The sequence below is a fragment of the Myotis myotis genome, unplaced genomic scaffold, assembly GCF_014108235.1.
Source record: "Myotis myotis isolate mMyoMyo1 unplaced genomic scaffold, mMyoMyo1.p scaffold_m19_p_12, whole genome shotgun sequence".
In the NCBI taxonomy this organism is placed as follows: domain Eukaryota; kingdom Metazoa; phylum Chordata; class Mammalia; order Chiroptera; family Vespertilionidae; genus Myotis; species Myotis myotis.
Window position 1 is genome coordinate 46864200 of NW_023416316.1, and position 22846 is coordinate 46887045.

General features: G+C 40.2%; 2 long non-coding RNA genes across 3 annotated transcripts in view; both read right to left on the reverse strand.

The window, feature by feature from the left end:
• Positions 1-322: 322 nt before the first annotated feature.
• The window catches only part of LOC118667501, a 47444-nt gene continuing 24920 nt past the window's right edge, over positions 323-22846 (reverse strand). Inside the window, exons 2-5 of one of the 2 annotated variants that reach the window (XR_004971296.1) lie at positions 9923-10043; positions 5038-5345; positions 842-910; positions 323-619 (exon numbers count right to left, since the gene is read on the reverse strand). This is a non-coding gene — a long non-coding RNA (uncharacterized LOC118667501). Of the gene's footprint in view, positions 620-841; positions 911-4156; positions 5346-9922; positions 10044-22846 lie in introns of those variants that run through there. The other variant, XR_004971295.1, reaches the window with a different exon arrangement.
• LOC118667502 lies at positions 18889-21737 on the reverse strand. The gene is made up of 3 exons (XR_004971297.1): positions 21682-21737; positions 20395-20552; positions 18889-19900 (listed from the first exon to the last, which is right to left on the reverse strand). It is a non-coding gene; the product is annotated as an uncharacterized LOC118667502 (long non-coding RNA).

Sequence of the window (22846 nt, forward strand, 5' to 3'; positions counted from 1 at the left end):
AATGAAAAAAGCCAAATACAGAAGGCCATATATTGTATTATTCAATTTATATGAAATGTCCAGAATAAGTAAACCCATGAAGACATGTTGGGGTCTAGCCACAGCAGGTCCAGGGGTTCCCAAAGGTGTGGACGGAGTTGGCGAAGAATGAATGACACATAGGCAGCGTTCAGGTGATCATCATAGCCAGGTTCTGTATTTTATTGTCTTGTTACATCTGTACTTATACCAGTTGATTTTAATCCTATCAATTTCTATTCCAAAGGTTAGGGCATTTCTTATCTCCATTCCAGGGAGTAAAGATTATGTAGTTTAAGCGTGATTGTTCATAGTTAAAGTGATTAACTACCCGCCTGGCACTTAGTTAAGGGGTTTTATTCCCTCCCTAACTTCAGGGAAAAATCCCCACCTAGGGAAACAACTTTCTCAGAGAGGTAACCTTGGTTAAAACACATAGTGCCAAGAAGGGGAGCAAATATATTAAGAACAGTATGCCATATACGCCAGGTCCCTTGAAACATATGCTGTGCAGATGTTTCTTCCCTGCAGCGACTGTGTTAAGCAGCAAGGATGGATTGGCTTCTGGCAAAGACAGAAAGCAGATGGTGGTTGCCAGGACCTGGGGGAAGAAGCAAGTGGGGAGTGACTACTTAATGGGTACAGAGTCTCCTTTTGGAATGAAGAAAATGTTTTGGCCTGTGTGGGCCTTTTATGTTGCTGCTGGTCTGGGGGTGGGAAGGGCAGGAACATGCCAGCACTCTCACTATAAGTATGGGGTCCACTATTGCTCAAGTTCAAAGCCAGAGCCCTGCCAATGAGGAAATAGGAGACATGTTCTTACCTAGTATGGGATTTGGCAGGCTCACAGCTTGCAGTGGCAGGGTTGTGGCAGGGGTGGAAAATGAAGTATCTATGACACAAAACAAAGAACAAGAGTCTGGCCAGGAGTTGAGGATCATTCCAGAGAGGGTGATGACATCTCCCTTGTGAAAGCCCACGTCTTGAACTACCTTCCCTTGTGTGGTGCCAAGGAAAGTTCATGCTAGCCAACACCTCTGCCTTTGTTCTTGCATTGTGATTCCTTTCTGAGATTTTTCCCTCTCCCTTCAGTAAAAAGCTTCACATGCACATTGCAACACAGCATGTTAGGAATAGTGGGTATCAGCTTCCTATTGCTGCTATAACAAATTACCACAAACTTAATGACAAATAATATAAATTTATTATGTACAATTCTGTAAGATCATCTGATGTATGTCTTGCTGGTCTAACATCAAGGATTTGGCAGGACCATGTACCTTCTAAAGCAGTGGTTTTCAACCTTCTGGCCCTTTAAATATAGTTCCTCATGTTGTGACCCAACCATAAAATTATTTTCGTTGCTACTTCATAACTATAATGTTGCTACTGTTATGAATCGTAATGTAAATATCTGATATGCAGGATGGTCTTAGGTGACCCCTGTGAAAGGGTCGTTCGACCGCCAAAGGGGTCGTGACCCACAGGTTGAGAACCTCTGTTCTAAAGGCTCCAGGGAAGAATCCATCCCTTGCCTTTTCCAGCTTCTAGAGCAGTGATGGTGAACCTATGACACGGGTGTCAGAGGTGACACACGAACTCATTTTTTTGGTTGATTTTTCTTTGTTAAATAGCATTTAAATATATAAAATAAATATCAAAAATATAAATCTTTGTTTTACTATGGGTGCAAATATCAAAAAATTTCTATATGTGACACGGCACCAGAGTTAAGTTAGGGTTTTTCAAAATGCTGACACAGCGAGCTCAAAAGGTTCGCCATCACTGTTCTAGAGGCTGCCCACATTCATTGGCTTGTGGTCTTTTTTTTTTTTTTTAATCTTTTAAGCCAGTAATCAAATTACTCCAACATCATATCTCCTTCTTTTCCATTATCATATCTACTTCTCTGACTTAGGAATATACCCAAGAGATATGGAAACACAGGTCCATGTGTTTCTCCCTATCCTATATTTTAAAGGATCCTTGTGATTACATGGTGCCCACTTTGGTAATCCATGATAATCCCCCCATTTATAGGTCCTTAAATTATTTACAGCTGCAAAATTCCTTTTGTTATATAAGGTAACATATTTATAGGCTCCAGGAATTAGTACATGAACACCTTTGGGGGACATTATTCTGTCTACCACAGAGTGGCTGGAGAAGGAGACAACTGCTGTGCACAATCATGATGACCATCAGCAGAGAGACCCAGACCTGGAGGGTGCAAGAGAAGAACAAAGTGAGAGAGCCCTAACTTTTTTATTATTCCCTAAATTAGAAAAAGCTACTCTATTAAAATAGAAAAGGAGGAGTCCAACAATATGTGATTATAATAAGAAGAACTAACCGGTATGAAGCATTTACTAGGTGCCAGTTTCTCATACAAAAAAAAAAATATATTGTATGTGATATTATTATAAAATATTATATTATATAATATAATATTTTCCACATTATATAAATGAGGAAAGACAGATTATTATTCAGAGAATAATAGAAATTACCCAAAATCTCACAGCTACTAAGTACTGCAAGTGGCATTTGAATTTAGTTCTATCTGATGTGAGAACTGAGCTCTCAACCTAGTGTTGTATTAGAGTGGGCTAACTGCTGAGCACCGTCATACCAGAAACTTTAGCTGATACTTGGGCTGTTTTCCCCTTTTGGCAATTTAAGTTTGGCAATTCCTTCTAAAGTGATATTTAAGAAGAAGCCTGGGGTAGAAGAAAGAGCCTTGGACTTGAAATCAGTTGATTTATTTCTTGTTTAGGTAGCAGTCCAATGTGGATATTTGTGGGCATCTTTCCCTGGGGTGATTCTGGTCCTAGGCTCCTTCCACATGTGGCTCTGCTATCTGCTAGGCCTCAGGGTCCCTTGCTTCCAGAGGCAGATAGGAAAATAGGGGATGAAGAAAGCATGCCTGTTTAACCACCTCCTTCCAGAAGAGCTGTATCACCTCTGCTCACATTCCATGGGCAAAAGTTGGTCATATGGGCCCATCTTGATGCTGGAGGCGGAGAAATCTGGCTTCTGCCTAGACAACCACTTCCCAGGAACAATGCTACACGCTGAATGGGAAGCATAAATGTGGTAGACCGTTGATCATCTCTGCCATGAAAATACTGATACATGAATGAATGAATCAATGAAAGAGAGAAAGAGAAAAGAGGAAAGAAAAGAAAAAGAAGGAAGGAAGAAAGGAAGGAAGGAAGGGAGGGAGGGAGGGAGGGAGGGAGGAAGGGAGGAAGGGAGGAAGGGAGGAAGGAAGGAAGGAAGGAAGGAAGGAAGGAAGGAAGGAAGGAAGGAAGGAAAGCAAAAGGAAGGAAAAAATCTTGTTTCTCACATTCCTACAAACAAAAATAAAGGATGCTATCTGTATAAATGTGTCCACTGGCAGGAGGAGAACTAACTAAATCACCTAAGTAAATAAAAGAGGATACATGCTTGCTAAGGTCTCTATAGAGTTATCAAATGGCATCAAGATATTTTATCTTTACTGAGAGGACAAGTGTACAGAGACATCCAGTTGTGTGTGTGTGTGTGTGTGTAACAAGACCCCCAATGTTTTGCTGGACACTTGGATGCCCATTGAAGACTATATTCCAACCATCTTCAACTCTAGTTGTAGCCAATGTGTTCCATGCATGCCGGGGTCCAACCCCAGCAGGTCCAGGGGTCCCCAAGGTGTAGACGGAGTCGGCGAAGAAGGAAGGACACGGAGACAGTGTTCAGTTGATCAGCAGCCTAGCCAGGATCTCCAGCCAGGATCTCCAGCCAAGTTCTGGTCTGGATCTCCAGCGAAGTTCTGCTGTTTATTGTCTTGTTACATCCGTATTTATCCCAGTTGATTTTAATCCTGTCAATTTCTATTACAAAGGTTAGGGCGTTTCTTATCTCCATTCCAGGGAGTAAAGATTATGTAGCTTAAGCATGATTGTTTGTAGTGATTAACTACCCGCCTGGCACTTAGTTAAGGAGTTTCATCCCCTCCCTGACTTCAGGGAAAAATTCCTACCTGGGGAAACAACCTTTCTAGGAGAGGCATCCCCTCCCTGACTTCAGGGAAAAATTCCTACCTGGGGAAACAACCTTTCTTGGAGAGGTGACCTTGGTTAAAACACACAGCGCTAAGGGGAGCAAACATATTAAGAACAGTATGCTATATACGCCAGGTCCCTTGAAACATATGCTGTGCAGATGTTTCTTTCCTGCAGCGACTGTGTCAAGCAGCAAGGATGGACCGGCTTCCGGCACATGCAATGAATGTAAACAGAACTGCAACATGAGACTTCTGACGAAGTGTCCTCAAAGAAAGGGGGCTCCTTTCTTCCCCTTCTTCTCCTTCCTCCAGGTGGAGAGGTTGAAGAGCCCTCTTAGATCATGAATAGATTTGGTGGAGGAACAAGCTAAAGAGGGAGCCACAGTCCCTGCTGATCATGAGGTTGCCAAACCAGTCCCAGATTGCTCAAATCCAGATTTGGTTTGCATGAGATACACACATTTCTCTCATGGTTAAGCCACCACTGTTAACCACTGTTTCCTAACACCTGCAGATGGTTCTGATCCTGACTACTACACAGGACTGTTTCCTTTTATCAGAGTATCAAGCAAAACACACCATGCATGACTAAACCACAACTATTTCTGCAAATCAAAGGATTCGCCTGGAAACCTCATTTTCATCACTGGCGTTTCTGCCTTCCCACCCTCAGTCACCTCAGCTGGTGTCACTGATGGCAAAGCCTGCTGGGCAAGCTTTGCAATGACTTGACAAACAGGAAGTAATCAAGGGTTTTCTCACAGGCCTTGCCCACAAGTTGCCTCACTGTCAAGCCAATTTTGCTGCTGAGGGACTCTGGTGGGTTGGGTTAAAGTTCAATAGTAGAATTCATTCCAGACAACTCTCATCTTCTGGGAAATTGCAGCTTCCTATTACCCTTGTCCACCTGTAAGGACAGAATATCAAAAGTGACCCAGTTTCTACTGACACTTCCACACTGAGATTTGTCTTACCTAATACCTTTCCAGTTGGTTCTGCTAACCAAGATAACCTGCAGTTCTGGGGTGGAGGCTGACACAAGGCAGGCTCCTGCTGCTGCACGGCGATGATATTTCTGTGGAAAGTTTTGCTTGTCTGTGAGGAACGCAAACTCTCAGTTTTGACTTCTGTGGAATTTCAAAGCTTCAGGACACAGTCCATTGGCTCCAGTTCCTGGCTCCAGGCAAGGCCCCAGTGAAATGGCTGCTGACTTTTTCTTCTTTGCAATAGTATTTGACAATAAATGCTTAGAGAAAGTGATGCATCTTTATGGACCATCTCCCTAGACAAGAAATACACATGTTCACGCAACACAAAATTTGCCCATAATTTCCTGATATTCTAGGGCCCCTGAAGTCCATCCATGAGTCCAGAATCCCCGTTAGGAAGTCTTGCTTTTGAAGCCAGAGCAGATTTAATAACCTCTAAAGTCATTTAATTTCCCCTTTGAGAGAGATTTCTCCCTTTGTCCCTCCTAAGCAGAATAGACCAAATCAATTCTAGAGCTTGTTCATGGGTTTTACTCTTAGTTATGACCAACAATGAGAGAAATGCAACACACCCTCCCCACTTTCTGTTCCAAAGTTCTTCATCTGAAATTTAAATCCCAACTACCTCTGCTTTCCTGACTTATCTCACACAAACAGCCCACATGCAGTCACGTTGGACTGCTTATTTGCAGTTTCCCAAGCATCCCAAGGCGCCTTCTTCTGCCCTCTGTCTTTGCTCAGATAATTTCCTACCTCTAGACACCTCTCATCCATCACTGTCTGTCAAAGTACCACTCCTTCATCAAGACTCTGGGGAAAAAAGAGATTGCTCTATAAAGTTTTCCCTCAACCCTTCCTTTGTGCTTTCAGTCTGAGCCTGAACATCTGTTATAGAACATATACCTGCCATAATGGATTATTTAGTCCTCCACGCAGCAGAGTATTTGAATTATTGAGTTCTGGAATAAGAATGATTGGGTGTCAATCCTGGCTCTGCCTCTTTCTCACTATGTGACCTTATATATGTTTCTTAACCTTTCTGTGTTTCAGTTCTCTCATTGATAAAATGGACACAATAAGCTTAAATGAGCTAATCTATGCAAAATTCTTAGTGTAGTGTCTGGCACATTGAAAGCATTTTATAAGGAGTAGTTATTTTTACTTTAGTTAATGGATATTTTTGTCCCCACCCCCTAACATTAAGCTATCAAGTAGTTGAGGGTAGAGTCTGGGTCTTAGTCATCACTTTACACCACATAGAAGCTAGCAAAAATACTTTGCACATAGTAAATAACCAGTATATGATATTTGAATGAAAAATGAATCATCCACCAAAATGTCACCTAAGAACTTCAGACAGCATTGTTGTCATCTATATTTTATGAATACATGAAAGGCCGTGGAACCGTAAGATGGATGTTCTATTGAGACTACAGAGTATTCTAGGTCTTGAAAAAACATCCTGATCTTAATTCTCTGTCCTAATTCTAGGACTTTTTAAAAATATATATATATTGATTGATTTCAGATAGGGAGAGAGAGACAGAAACATCAATGAACTCCTGCATGCCCCACATTGGGGATTGGTCCCGCAACCTGGGCATGCGCCCTGACCGGGAATCGAACTGTGACCTCCTGGTTCACAGGTCGATGCTCAACCACTGAGCCATGCCAGCCGGGCATTCCAGGACTTTCATTCCACCATAAAGACTATGACAAGAATTCCCATCTTCTCCAATTATAATTCAATTCTTATTCAACTATACAGACATTTATTTAGCAACTATTGGGTGCCAAAAACTGTGGTAAGGGGCAGGGTTCAAAGATATCCTTCTTGGGCTCCTACAAACCAGCTGTCTTCCTGGCACTGGAATTCAAGCTTAGGACCCAGATTATATATACATTTTTAAATTCCTTGAGTTTGAAGCCCAATGCCAGATGGCAACTGGCCTGCAGGATTTTCCTCTCTTGTGACAAGGGGTGTATATACCTATGTCAAATGACAGAACAGCATGTCATACTTCATTACAAAGTAATTATAATAATAATAATAATACAGTGGGGCCTTGACTTACGAGTGTCCCGACTAACGAGATACCAGCTGTCTCTCCGCTGATTTTTTGCATTGAGTTGACAGAGTAATTTGAGTTAACGAGCTCCTTAACGAGCTCGGTCTCGGAATGAATTAAACTCATAAGTCAAGGCCCTACTGTATATAGAAAACTTACTAGACCATTTCTGACCACTCAGCCCACTGAGCCGAACCTAATGTACCCCTTGCCACACAGAAATGCTAGATACAATGTAACAAAATATTATCCACATAACCAAATTTGATAAGAAAAGAATGGATCCTCAGGTGCTAAGAATGCCATGAAATCCAGCCAGAGGAGTAAATATGAGCTGATACCGGAAGTCACAGAAGTTTCCGATAGAGTTATGGGCCCTTTAAGCAAGGGAACTAGTTTCCTAACATCTTCAGAAAGCAAACAAAGAAATGTGACTCCAGGCCTTTAGGAGGGACAGAATGGAACTGAACTCCCTGCGTAAACATATCATCTGCCTGGGGTTTTGAGAAAGGAAAAAAAAAAGTCACCTTTAAAAATCAAAACTCTGAGCCTACACCACACACAGTTTGGATATCTTAATTTATAATACTTCAATAATGTGGAACCTCTAGCTGGTATATATATATATATATATATATATACATATATATATATATATATATATACACACATATATATGTATATGTATATATCCCTAACATGCAAATAGACTGAACAACTGAACAACGGAACAACCAGTTGCTATGACGTATGCTGACCACCAGAGGCACACACGGAACATGGTGGGATGGTGGAGCGGGTGAGCGGGGCGCCAGACCAAGGCTGTCATCTGGGCGAGCCTCTGGTGGTTACTCAAAATTCGTTGCTCCTGGGAGCCGTGGTACCACCGGGTGCTTGTACCTGCTGCCGGCACAGGCCCCGTTTGCACCGCTGCTAATCCAGGTTATCTGACTCTAAAGCCAGCCCTCTTTCAATGAAAAAAAGAGAGAGATAAGCAGAGGAGATAGCCAGAGGCCCTGGAGTGAGAGCCAGGAATTCCAGAAACCAGACAGATGATGTGAAGACTAAGGCAGACCAGAACTAAGATAAGAGGGAGTGTTGGGAACCACATCCATCTGGAAGGTGCATGCCACCTAATTATAGCTCTAAATTATTGGTGGTACACGGGAGTGTGGGCTTGGTATTTTTAGGCTGTTTTAATTTTTAAGAGAAGTTGAAACCTGGATTTTTGTATGAAATCATTCTGATTTTAAAATACTGTGAAGCTCAAACAGAACATGTCTGCAGGAGGCATGTGGGCTGTTGATACAAATTTTCAATCCCCAGTCTAGATGAATTCGAGAGCAGCAGGGAAGATGCACTGTCGTCAGTAGAGACATATGCTTCTAGTGTAGACCTATGCATAGAAAGTATTTGGTAGGGCCGCGTAAGTCATCCTGGCAACAGTTATCCAACATGAACTTTGATGGGTCCATGAAAGGAAGAAGTTGGGATCAGTTAATTTATAACCAGCTTTATTTCCCCCAGGATCACTATGTGCTGTTAAAGCAAAGAAACAACAAAAACTGCAGGAGGATAAACAACTTCCATCATGTGATCCCTGAGCATGGCAATGAGCAAGGAACCCAAACGGCCTACACATTACTGACTAGGCCAGTGATGGCAAACCTTTTGAGCTCGGCGTGTCAGCATTTTGAAAAACCCTAACTTAACTCTGGTGCCGTGTCACATATAGAAATTTTTTGATATTTGCAACCATAGTAAAACAAAGACTTATATGTATTTTTTAAAATATATTTTATTTATTTTTTACAGAGAGGAAGGGAGAGGGATAGAGAGTTAGAAACATCGATGAAAGAGAAACATCGATCATCTGCCTCCTGCACACTCCCTACTGGGTATGTGCCCACAACGAAGGTACATGCCCTTGACCGGAATTGAACCTGGGACCCTTGAGTCCGAAGGCCGACACTCTATCCACTGAGCCAAACCGGTTAGGGCAAGACTTATATTTTTGATATTTATTTTATATATTTAAATGCCATTTAACAAAGAAAAATCAACCAAAAAAATGAGTTTGCGTGTCACCTCACGCATGTCATAGGTTCGCCATCACTGGACTAGGCTGTTCTCCCAAAGAAAACACAGTCAAAAGATAAGCTGATGATGACCCTTAACTTAATTCAAATTTCCATTAGAGCATTGTAATCACTTTCAACATGCCAGCAATCATGGGAAAGTTCATCTTTATCTCCTGGTGGGTGCCTTTCCCTAGAGTTTTTCCATAAGGAATAGAAAGATTTCACAAACTGTTCTTCCAAGAGAGAAGCTGTCATCAAATAAATGTCTGCTTCTGTTTCAGTCCCTCTAACTCTGGCGAAGCCTGGAATGGAGAAGTACTTCACAGATTTTCTCAATTTAACCTCCCCCCCTGAACAACAACTAAGTACATGCCTCCGAAATTGCTGGGACATTTTTCCTATGCTGGGACATTTTTCCTCAATTAAATCACAAGCAACTAAGTCACCAAGGCCTTCGGAAAAGTTATTTTGTGGAGCATATTTCTGATTTGAGGTCCTAGAATTTCTCTTATACTCATCTGTAATTTTTAAAAGGCATCAGAAGCCAATAGGAGAACTCAATAACAACCTTTGCATATCCTTGGATTGGGGAAAGAGAAATTATTTGATTGCTGTCCTGGACAGCTGGCATGTTTACATGTATTAGTGAGGCTAGGCTAATTCCTGGAACAAATAACCCAGTATTTTGATTTACTAACAGAATGAAAATTTATTTCTTACTTCTGTCACAGCGTGGGGTGGGGGAACGCTGAGCTCTGCTCCAGTGAATTAATCAGGAACTCAGGATCCTTCCATCTTGTGGTTTCATCATCCTCTTACTCCAGGGGACGGCAAACTTTTCCTGTAAAGGGCCATAGTAAATATTTTAAGTTTTGTGAGCCATATGGTCTCTGTCACAACTATTCAACTCTGCCACTGTAACACAGAGCAACCATAGACAATGTGTAAATGAATGAGCATGCTGTGTTCCAATAAAACTTTATTTACAAAAACAGGCAGTGGGCTTCAGTTTGCCAAACCCTGCTATAAGGACCTTGTTCCTCTCTGCATTCAGACAGTGGGTAAAGAAAGAGTGAGCACTATGGAAGAGGCACATGTAAAATTAATGCCTATTCCCATACAACTGTCATGAGGATTATAAGAAACAATGTTTGTAAAGCGCTTAGTGCAAAGGTCAGTATATAGAAGTTGCTTGATAAATGGCACTGTCATCTTTTTTGTTTTTATGCAGAAACAAAGTACCTTTGGTATTTACAGGAGGAAGTGGTCATACTGAGGGAGATCAGGGAAGGTTACAGTTGATTTTCTGAAGGAGAACAAGATTTTAACAAACAGAAGTAGGGGAACAGCTTGAGCAAATGTGTCGCAGCTGGAAGCATTGTAGGTTTAGTAAGCGTGTGCAGTTCAGTTTGGCTGTTAACAACATGGGGTTATATGAAGGAATTGTGGGACATACATTTGGAAAGCTAAGAATGCTATCAACACCAGGTTTAAAGTTCAGTGCCAACAGAGCCACTGAAAATTGTTGAGAATACATACTACTATACATGCAAGTCCTATGTTCCAAAAATCCTGTTTGTAAATTTGTTGTATGAAACACAGACTATGTGTCCTAACATAGTATATGAAATGGGTGTTAGAGTCCCAGATTAGTCAACAGAAGCTTGTTTATCAGGTGTTTATAACTTGTAACTATCTGCGAAGGAGAACTGTTTTACCCAACCAGCATGCCCAGAAAATTATTCTGCTATAGAGCCATATAAATGCTGCTCTAATTATCATTGTCTTAATCTAAAATAAGCTTTCCTTATAAAGTTCCTCAGTTAATTTATACAGAGATGTACAGCCAACTATTGAAATTCCTGGAAGAGTATGCATAATAAATATAGACACAATTTTTTGCCAACTCATTTGGATACTGAGAAATGATTTGCATAAAGGTAGAACCATGAAGTCAAAAGTGTGTTTAGCTGGGCCTTCATTTCTAGATCCCTAAAAAGAAGTACTTACCCCTAACTGATGCAAACCTGTTGGCTTGTTTGTCAGAACCCATCTGTGTTGAAAGCATTGGCTTTAACTGCCTTCTGTGCAGGAATCCTTTCTTCCACCTGCTGCTGGAGAAACCTGTTCTGGTATTCAAGTAATGTCTACCTAAATTGCAGTTGAGTGGAAGCCTCAAAATTAGAGGACCCAAGACCAGTGCCTCATTCTAACAGTTAATGTTAGTAGTCATTTATTTATTCCACAAATATTTATGAGTATCTGCTATGTGCCAAATACTGCACTGGCAACAGAGGAAGTAGAGACAGTCCATCTGAAACAGTGTTTACACTATCATATTATAATTTATTCCCAAGAGATAATATCTGAGCTGAGATGCTAAAACAAACAGAAGTTTTACAGAGAATGGGAGGCAAACATCTCAGGTAGGGAGATCAGCAAATATCCAAAGCATTTGATCACAGATCATTGTAGCATCTTCAAAAAGTATTTTGCTCAGTGGATGGGTGGAAGTGAAGAAACCTTCCTTGGAAGCCCAATATTGTCCTCTACCCGAGGTAAGTCAGTCAGTCCTTCTTCCTTACAGATCTCCAGTGTGGTTTGTAGTTTTATCCCAATTCTACCTCTGGCTCTCCAGAAGACATGCTGACTTTTTCTGATTTCGTTAAATTAAAAAATTTTAAATCTTGACAATGAAGGGTTTTCATCCTAATGCACAGCTTAAGCAAATGAGATGCTGAATACAACCCCATACCCACACACCCACTGTGAGCTCAGTGCTGGGCTGTGTGCTGGGAAGAGATGCCACTGAGATGTGATTGGGCCACCGAGAAACACTAATCTCCCTGGAGAATCAAGATTTGTATTCAAGAGGTAAATCAGAACCAAGCCAGCAAGAACCAAACTGTCTGATTTGGATTAAAAGTTATACAAGAATTTGGATTGCTCAGTCATTAATGCAGCTGAAGCTCAGAGTTCTGTCTCTCATAGACAATTCTCTGAAACACTTTGTAGAGAGAAACTTTGCTAGTTGACGGGGTTTGAATGTGGCCAACCTAAAGAATTTCTGCAGTTTCCTCCTTTCCACAAGGGTTTGCCTGGCCTAGGAGACACTTTCTTTGCTTACTTCTTTCCTTCTCCTTATCCCACCCCCTTCACTTCCCCTCTCCCCATTGACTGTTTCATATCCAGAATTACAACTAATTGTACAAACTGAAGGAGATTATGAGACTCAAGGAAAGGAGACAGATGCAAGGAATGCTGGGTAAAATCACAGAGTGATAAATCAAAAAGCAAAGTTTCGAGGAGCTGAGCAGATTCTCATTTCTTCACTTTAGTGTGAGAACTATGCCTCAGCTTGCCAGACAAATGTCCCTTTGCCTTCTCTGGGTCTCCTGACCCTTGTCACAGGACCCTAAAAAGGCATCCTCTTAAAAAGGTTCTTTGGTATTAAGTTTATATGATCCAGTATTTAAAGACAGATTTTCCATGCCACTGAAAAGGATCTTATATTTAAATCTCTTCAAAGAGACTGAGACAATAACCTGTAACAAAAATCTCCTCCCAGATTTTCTGGGGACTGTAGTCACCTCAAGAATATCGGTGAAAATGTGAATACTTTAAAAAAGCTCATCAGTGACTCACACATTGGGGCTGATTTTTTTTTTTTTTTTTTTTTTTTTTTTTTTTTTTACTACAGATGCTCCTTGACGTATAATGGGGTTCCATCCTGATAAACCCATACTAAGTTGAAAACATAGAAATTGAAATGCATTTAATACACCTAACCTACTGAACATCAGAGTTTTGCCTAGGCCACCTAAACATGCTCAGAACACTGAGATTAGCCTCCAGTTGGGCAAAATCACCTAACACAAAGCCCCTTTTATAATAAAGTATTGAATATCTCATGTAATTTATTAAACACTAGAGGCCCAGTACACAAAATTCGTGCTGGGCGGGGGGAGGGGGGGTATCAGTATTGAATATCTCATGTAATTTATTAAACACTAGAGGCCCAGTGCACAAAATTCATGCACTTGGGGGGGGTGGTTCCCCTCAGCCCGGCCTGCACCCTCTTGCAGTCCGGGAGCTCTCGGGGAATGTCCGACTGACGGCTTAGACCCACTTGGGGAGCAGGCCTAAGCCAACAGTCGGACATCCTTAGCACTGCCGCAGAGGTGGGAGAGGCTCCCACCACTGCCGCTATGCTCGCCGGCCGTGAGCCTGGCTTCTGGCTGAGCAGTGCTCCCACTGTGGGAGTGCACTGACCACCAGGGGGCAGCTCCAGCATTGAGTGTCTGCTCTCTGGTGGTCAGTGCGCATCATAGCAACCGGTCATTCTGCTGCTTGGTGGTTTTGCATATTAGCCTTTTATTATATAGGATATCACTTTCAAACCATTGTAAAGTCAAAAAATTGTAAATCAAACCATTGTAAATCAGGGACCATCTATATAGAAAAAGCCTCAGATATTTGGTATATCCTTAGACCCAACAATGCTTCTGCCACGAATTTAGGTATAAACATAGATGAAACTATGAAGAGGATCATCAGAGCTTTGTTCATAGTATAAAAAAATTAGAAAAAACTGTAGAGAAATGTTTAATCTATATTATGGGATACTATGTACAGAAAGTGGTATTATAGAAAAATATTAAAGACAAGTGAGATATTTGTAACATATTAAGTTTAAAAGTTGGTTTTAAATTAATATAAACTATATTCTCATGCTAATAGGAAATACAGTAAAAATTGTAACCTCATAAAGTTCACATTCTTCCTCCCTCCACCTCCAAAGCGAACTCAGTCTTTGTCTGCCCCAGTTCCCAATGTCACTGATGCCATGACCCTCAAGCTACCTATACGATTACCATCCATGACATCTTGCTTTAAGAAGAGTTCTGTTTTTCTCAAATTCTTTGAGTTTTGTCATATGTAATTAGAATAATGGAGAAAGATGGAACTAAAGAGAAAAAGACTTCCATCTCAAGGATAACTACATGTATATAATAAAGTGCTGAACTATAGAGAAAAGGATCTTGAGGTGGGGGAGAGAAAGAGTTTTTTGGTGTGAGAACAGCACCAAGGTGGGAGGAAATCGGATAGAAGAGGAAAGAGTTGTAAAAACTTACTATAGAAATATAGTAGCAAATAAAGAATTTGAGTTCTTTAAATACTAATTTTGCTTGCTGGCCCCAAAACTGTATGAGGGGCTTGGATTTATTAGGGTATATTTATATGCACATCCACAAAGAAAACTACAAGTTTCTCCAGCAAGACATTAATATGATTTAGATGGGATTGTTTTATTCTTTTTACATATCTATATTTTCTAAATATTTTAGTTGTGTGTCTGTATAAATAATTGCTTTCATTTACTCAAGTACCTCCATGAAGTAGGCATCATGATGAGACCTGTTTTACAGGTAAGGAAACTGAGGCATGCACAGAGAGTTTTGGCAACTTGCCTTAAGTCACTCAGCTAGTAGTTGAAGAGACAGGATATGACCCCAAACAATCTGACTCTGGACCAGTCCACCCCATAATCAACAACAGGGAGTTCTGATGACAAGGAGACCAATGCTCATGTTTCTAAGGAAGTGAAACGAGCCAAATAGATTGTGAGATAGTGGGGCAGTGTGAAGTTTTTTACCCAACCCCAGTCCTACTTCAGAAACAACAGACTATCTTGAATTTGGTGTTTATCACTTTCTTGCATGTTTTGTTCAACCCTCTAACATATGTAGATTTTCATTAGACATAGCACTGTCTGGCCTACTTTGAAGAATTATATACAGGGGTCTAATGTGGGGGGGAAAATGTACTCAATGGTCAATATTGGTCCCTCTCAAGCTCAATCTATTGTCTCTTCAACATGCTTTCATCTTTTTTATCCCTTTGTCTCTCTGCATTCTGAGTGTGAATTCTTTAGTACTATCTTCCAATTCATTAGTTCTCCCTACAAGGATAAAATTTTATATTTCAAAGACTTTTTTTTCTATTTTTCCAGAATTTCCAATTTATCCTTTTTCACTTCACGTTTCATTTCTATTACTTTTGTCATACAATTTTTTACTTTCAATAATGTTATGTCTTCCTTTTTCTCCTTGAATATCTTAAAATTTTTGTCAGGTAAATTAATGCAATTAAATTAAAGAATGAATCAATCTCATTTATAGTGAATTCAGGTCTTTCCTACCATTAGATTCCTCTTTGCCGTCTCTCTTTCTAAGAGTTTTGAAGTTGCCTCTACTTGGTGCCCCAGAACCCAATGAAGAACACAACCTCATAAGAATAGCTTAGAGATACCCTGTGGTGATAACTGGAGCATTGCCCATCACGTCACTGAGTCAGCAAGCCGCTTGGCTCAGCTGCTGGCCAAACCATTGGGCCTGTGTCCAAATCAGGCATGTGCCAGGATGCACAGCTCCAAGTATTAGTTAGAAGCAGGTTTTTTTCCTCCTAATCGTCTTTTATGGGACATTGAGTGCATTCCAGCACCTGGCTTCAAATCACAATCCCGTGTTCAATTCTCCAACTCCCATGGAGCATTTTTGAGTCCCTGTTACCTGAAAGAGCCAAACTCCTGACTGTTACTGCCTGCTTCCAGACCCAGAGCTCAGCAAGCCTATAACTCCAGCCCACTCACCACCTATACTGTTTGTTCATTTCTGACATACAGGAATATTTATCTTATATCTTTAGTCAACTGAATCAATATATAACCAATGTTTAACCTAATAAAATGTTGCTATTTAATTTATGAGAGCTGCAATAACAGAAGATTCCATTTCATGTTATTTGTTTTCTTTTTTCATGTTTTATCTATCAAATCTGCATGTTAGAGCAGAGAGGGATGTGTCGAAATACTAATTAACTTTTCTAACTTGACGAGAAGTTTGGTCTCTCCCATAAAAGTTAATTCTCATTCATGATAAGTTAGAAGAAAAATAAACATTGAAGATGCAGGGTTCTTAAAATCAGAGAGAAAGGTCAAAGGAAAGAAGTGTTGCCCAACTGTTAAACAGACTAAACTGAGAGCAATGGTGGAGAAGGAAATAACCAGGGTTGAAAAGGGGGGTAAGAAGGGATTAAAGGAATCAAAAGGACGCTGTTTAGAAAACTTATTTGCCAAACATGTTTCTAGAGACAACTTCAAGAAGTGAATGTGAGGTCCAGGGAAAGGAATAATAAGCTTATATGTCAAGTGATTGCAAAGAAAGCAGATTTGACCTAAACTCTGGATTGCCCTGGGAACTCATCAGAAAGGTCCTTGTTTTTCCTAAGTGCAACAGGAAATAGCTGGGTTCAAAGAAGTAGGTTCAAAGAAGCTGGTTTATGTTAATCCATCTCAGGCTGACACTCTATAGTTCTGCTATGTGTGTCCCTTCCTGTCTGTTGTATGGCTGTAGAGGTTCTACCCAAAGCTTCTCCACAAAGAGTCGAGGAGACTTGACTCCCTGAAGCTGTATGAGGTGCTGGTGATTCACCACAGAGGAACTCTAGAAAGGGTTAAGGGATAGGACCATGGGAGAACGAAGAGAACTCTCTTGATCTGGTGGGTGATCATTGGATGATGACCAGAAGAAACTGATGGGAACTGATTGTTTGAAATGTGATCTTGGGTTTTCTTACTCAACTCAGGATGCCCTTCCATCAATCAGCATCTCAAGCATACAAAGACTCTCCTGCAAAATAATACATACCACTTCTGTTGATTCACAAGAGCATCCTAATAATTACTATGCTTCACAATAATAAAGAGACCTAAGGAATGCCCTATTGTTCCCTCATCAGAGGTGATATGTAATCACATGCTAAGTTTTCCCTTTGCCATTCTGTCTTGGTTAGCATCATTATCTTTTTTTTTTTTTTAATCCTCACTGGAAGACATTTTTTCCTTTTTTAGAGAGAGAGAGTAGAAGGGAGGAAGGGAGGGGGAGAGAGAGAAACAGAGAGAGAGAAACAGAGAGAGAGAGAAACATTGATGTGAGAGAGACACATAGATTGGTTGCTCCCTGCAAGTGCCCCAGTAGGAGCCCAAGATTGAACCTGCAACCCAGCTGCGTGCCCTTGACTGGGAACTGAACCCAAGACCCTTCGGATTGTGGACTGACACTCTAACCACTGAACACACTGGCCAGGGCAGCATCATTATCTCAATTATCTTCCTGTTCACACATTTTTCTTGAATGAACAGGAATGATGAGCTCTTGACTTTAATCTATTTGCCATATGTGTATCATTAAGCCAAACTTAGCAATTCCATTAGCCTTTTCTTTCCAGTAACTTCAAATTCACCTGTGTAAAGCAAAACATCTGGCTGCTGGACATGACTTCACAAGTCTGGTATTCCAATCATTTTGTCAGTTATCATAAAGAAAGCAAGACATTCCAACATTAGAAGTCTGGCTTCCTCTCCCTTCAGATGAACTCATAAGACGACAAAGCCCTGGTGTATATGGAACCAGTAACATCTGCATTCCCTGCAAATACACCCTCTCACTCTAGTCCAGGCTTTGCTGCATCTGAGGATTAAAAATTGCGGTCAGTTTTTATTACAAAATTGCTTTAAAGATTTTATGCTTGGATAAACTACCTGAAAAGAATTGAATAAAAACCTTCTTATGAGCTCTGATTTAGCTCCTTCCTCCCAGGATGCCAAAATATCTCACCAAAAACATGAGGATTTAAAATATATATAAGGCTACTTATTGTTTATCTGACCTGTTCCCTTGGATTTTTATCTCATAGATGCTAGTTGGTTGCATTTTGTTATTTTAATCATTATGTGCCAACTCTGGGGAATATGAAAAAACAGGGAAATTCAGGCATAGCCTTACAGTATATTGCAGTGTGGGAGAAAGGGCACAGGATTTGTTTCTTAGTCTCTGTGGACCTCAGTTTACTCATCTGTTCAATCAGAAACACAGTGTTTATCTCATAGGGACTTTGAAAAAAGTATAACAGCTTTGAAAAATGTACAGTAGTAGAGTATTTTTCATCACTGTTAATAATAGAATCATAGCGTGATAGAGCAGGTCGGGACCTTGGAAATAACTAGTCTGGATTTAAGAGATGAGGAAACTAAAGACCAGCGGTACTAAATGACCTACTCATGAATATAGAGTATTTGGGGGGCAACTCACACTGTGTATGCTCATATCTAAAGCCTTCTCAGGTTCTTTCTTTTCTACAAGGGTCATGCAGATAAAAAGAGAGAAGCTGGGTGCTGGTTGAGGAAGCAGGGGAGAGTACTGGGGGCTGAGGAGAACTGGAAATGCACATGCCCCAATCAGCCAGCTAGTATTTATTTCTGGGTAATTTTCACCATATCAGCGTGCAGGCTCAGCATTGTCAGATCTCATTTTTTTCTAGAAAGATCAGAAATCTAGATTTTTTTAATATGTGAAACCTCCTGATTGTTAAATGATATTTCAATTTTTAATATATATATTTTATTGATTTTTTACAGAGAGGAAGGGAGAGGGATAGAGAGTTAGAAACATCGATGAGAGAGAAACATCGATCAGCTGCCTCCTGCACACTCCCCACTGAGTATGTGCCCGCAACCAAGGTACATGCCCTTGACCGGAATCGAACCTGGACCCTTGAGTCTGCAGGCCCGCGCTCTATCCACTGAGCCAAACCAGTCAGGGCAATATTTCAATTTTTAAAATAATACTGTATAAATAAATAAAATATATGAGGGTCATGCCTAGCTCATGGTTTACCAACTTGTGAGCTCTGATCTACAGGAAAATGACCAAATTCTGTCTCAAGATACCAAAGGCCTTTCATGATGTGGGCACTGCTTCCTTCTCCAGCTCACTTACTATCTTCTCCTTTCCTTGGGCTTAGGCTCTGAACAGCTTCTGATCTGACAGACACACCTGGTGATTCTCGCAAACATGCCCACTTATTGTCACTCTGCTACCTTTGCTCCTTGCTCATGTTGTACCTCAGGCTTGCAATGAACTTCTCTCCCATAACTCTTATATTTCTTTTAAGATGGCTCAGATCTTATTTCCACCAGGAAGTTGTCCCTGAACAGTCTCGCCAGCACACCACCACCCAATGTGTTCATCCATGTCATTCCATTTGCTTAATAGTACTGTACGTTTATGTCTCTCGTTCCCACCAGAATCTCGGCTGTTGAACTGAAATTAAACTCTTCATTTTTACTCAAATGTTATCACTGATCTCCCCCTTCCTGAACCTCTCTTTGCTCCAAGACTGGTCTTTGACTCTAAGTACTGCTCATCTGCTGGAAGAGATGCTAAAATTTTCTCTCCAATGAATGACTTCCCAGAGACCCAGGTGGCTTCACCTTTTCTTTTGTTGGGGTTTATGGGAAGCAGTCAGCCTCCTAAATGCAGCCCTCTGTTCAGCACCTGAAACTAGCTTACTCCATGTCCAGGTCCTGCTTTTCCCTGGCTCCATTGTATGTGATCTTTCACTGTTTCTGTCCTATTTGTGCTCCAAAGATGCAAAGCTTTCCCTACCTGGTGCTGGACACTAAAGCCAACTCCTCAGAGCTCTCATCTGGGATCTTTTACAGAACTACAATCCCTCACAGCAAAAATGAGGAGTAAATGGAGGGGACATCGGGGGTGAAGTCAACTCTATTGGAATCATATGGACTGATGGAGGATGACTGATTGACCGAAAGGAAAATCTTCAGGGTCCTGTCAACTAAAGAAGAGTAAATGAATGTCAGATAGATCAAAACAGATGAGCACTGCACTATATCGCTTAATTACAAGTCCGAGATTTCTTCCACAGTTCCCTATCACCCCAACCTGGGTAGCTAATTAAGTCCTGTCTTCAGAATCTTGGTATTTAACCAGACTAAAACTCTAATTTGGGCTATTTATCATAATAAAGCTTTCAAATTACAGTTATAACGATTTCACCTTAAATTGTCAGTACTATGGACAGCACCCAAGTTTGCACCAGAAATTCTTAACTACGTGAAGCCGGAAGAAATTTTTGCAACATGTTAAAGGTCTCTAGTTTTACAAATGAGAAAACTAGGGCACAAAAAGGTTACAGATGACTTGTTCAAGATTAGGGAGCCTTAAAATTCAAGTCCATGTCCCTTTGTGCTACACCTGCTATTTCTCAGCACATTATGATAACATGGGGGAAAGGGCAAAGGGACAAATTTAAGGGACAGTAGTGGACACCTGTTACTTCTCCCTTTCCAGCATGAATATCCTCTAATTTTGATAAATACAGCTCCATTTATGTATTGCAGAGAATATGCCGTGCTCTCCTCTGGTCAGTAGATAAGATGTATCCCAGAATGGGCCAATTAGTTTCTTCTTCTCTCATGATTTCAATTCTAAAAAAAGGACATAATAATTGGAGGTGACACATTTCCTTGCCAGCATCCTGATGTGGATCTTCCAAATTTGAAAAAAAAACCCAAAAAACACTTTAATTTCATTTATACCTTTTTCCATAGTTCTGGACAAATACTACAAAGTATAATTTACCTCTGAGATAATTTCATTCTAAAATAGAAATACAAAAAAAGTCTACTCATGATTATCTTAAACCTGTCTTTGTGGCATATTCTAAAATTATTATTCTTTCACATGAGTAAGCCCATAAATTGCTATTTGGACTGACTTATATACTGACTTATATTTCAGTCACAGCTTGTGTGAGATTGCCTTCCATATTATAGTCTTCTGTTACCCTCAATTCATTTAAAATATATCACTACACTCATTGTAGGAAACTAAATACCATTATCCACAATTTATTGGTGGAGAGATTATTAATAGAGTTTACATCTATTTATATAAAAACCCTGGGTATAACACCCATCACGACCGAGGCTTTACCAACCAGAAGGCAGTCAGTCCTGCAGGGGTCACCTTGGCAATGGCTGTGCACTCCCTGAGCTGTTTCTGGCGAGGACAAGGTTTCAGGCAGGAACCCACCCTCAGAGTGTGGAGGCACTGAGTCCTGGGTCGCCTTGGCAAGGGTTGCGCCCTCCCTGAGCTGTTTCCCCGTGAGGGTGAGGTTTGAGGGAGGAACCCGCCCTCACAGTGTGGAGGCATATCTTTATAAAGTTTTAATACATTATATTAGAGGTTGTGCTGGTACTGTTTTATCCACAGCATCTACAGGGATTGCTGCAAATTCACTTCTCGGTGGAAGAACCTTTCATTCCCAACATAAATTACCGATTCCATTCAATGAAACTTCAATTGCTAGACTCAATATAAACAGTGAAATTGCTAAAACTATTAAAAAGGCCCAACTTCTCATTATTGATGAATGCACCATGGCATCCAGTCATGCTATAAATGCCATAGACAGATTACTAAGAGAAATTATGAATTTGAATGTTGTATTTGGTGGGAAAGTTCTCCTTCTTGGAGGGGATTTTCGACAACGTCTCAGTATTGTATCACATGCTATGCGATTGGCCATAGTACAAACGAGCTTAAAGTACTTACTGTTTGGGGATGTTTCAGAAAGTTGTCTCTTACAACAAATATGAGATCAGAGGATTATGCTTATGATGAATGGTTAGTAAAACTTGGAGATGGCAAACTTGATAGCAATCTTCATTTAGGAATGGATATTACTGAAATCCCCTGTGAAATGATTTGTAATGGATCTATTATTGAAGCTACCTTTGGAAATAGTATATCTATAGATAATATTAAAAATATATCTAAACATGCAATTCTTTGTCCAAAAAATGAGCACGTTCAAAAATTAAATGAAGAAATTTTGGATATACTTGGTGGAGATTTTCACACATATTTGAGTGATGATTCCATTGATTCCACAGATGATGCTGAAAAAGAAAATTTTCCCATGGAATTTCTTAATAGTATTACTCCTTCGGGAATGCTGTGTCATAAATTAAAATTGAAAGTGGGTTCAATCATCATGCTATTGAGAAATCTCAATAGTAAATGGGGTCTTTGTAATGGTACCAGATTTATTATCAAAAGATTATGACCTAAGATTATCGAAGGTGAAGTATTAACAGGATCTGCAGAGGGAGAGGTTGTTCTGATTCCAAGAATTGATTTGTCTTCATCTGACACTGGTCTCCCATTTAAATTAATTCGATGACAGTTTCCCGTGATGCCAGCATTTGCAATGACTATTAATAAATCACAAGGACAAACTCTAGAGACAGTATGGATATTCCTACCTGAACCCGTTTTTGCACATGGTCAGTTAAATGTTTGCTTTCTCTCGAGTTCGAAGAGCATGTGGCGTTAAAGTTAAAGTCCTAAATACTTCATCACAAGGGAAATTAGTCAAGCACTCTGAAAGTGTTTTCACTCTTAATGTGGTGTACAGGGAGATATTAGAATAAGTTTAATCACTGTATCAGTCATTGTTTGCATCACTGTTGTTTTTATATCATGTTTTTGTTGTTTTCATATGTTTTTGTCGTTTTCATATCATGTTTTTGTTGTTTTTCATTTCGTTTTTGTTGTTTTTATATATGCCTCTGTTGTTCTATACTTTTGTTACTGTTTATTTATTAATAAATTTATATATTATTTTCATATACATTTTACTAAGTACCTTTCAACTCTCACACTTCTATTATAGAGAAAGGGCAAATAGCAATATTAAAATATTTCCTCTAATTAA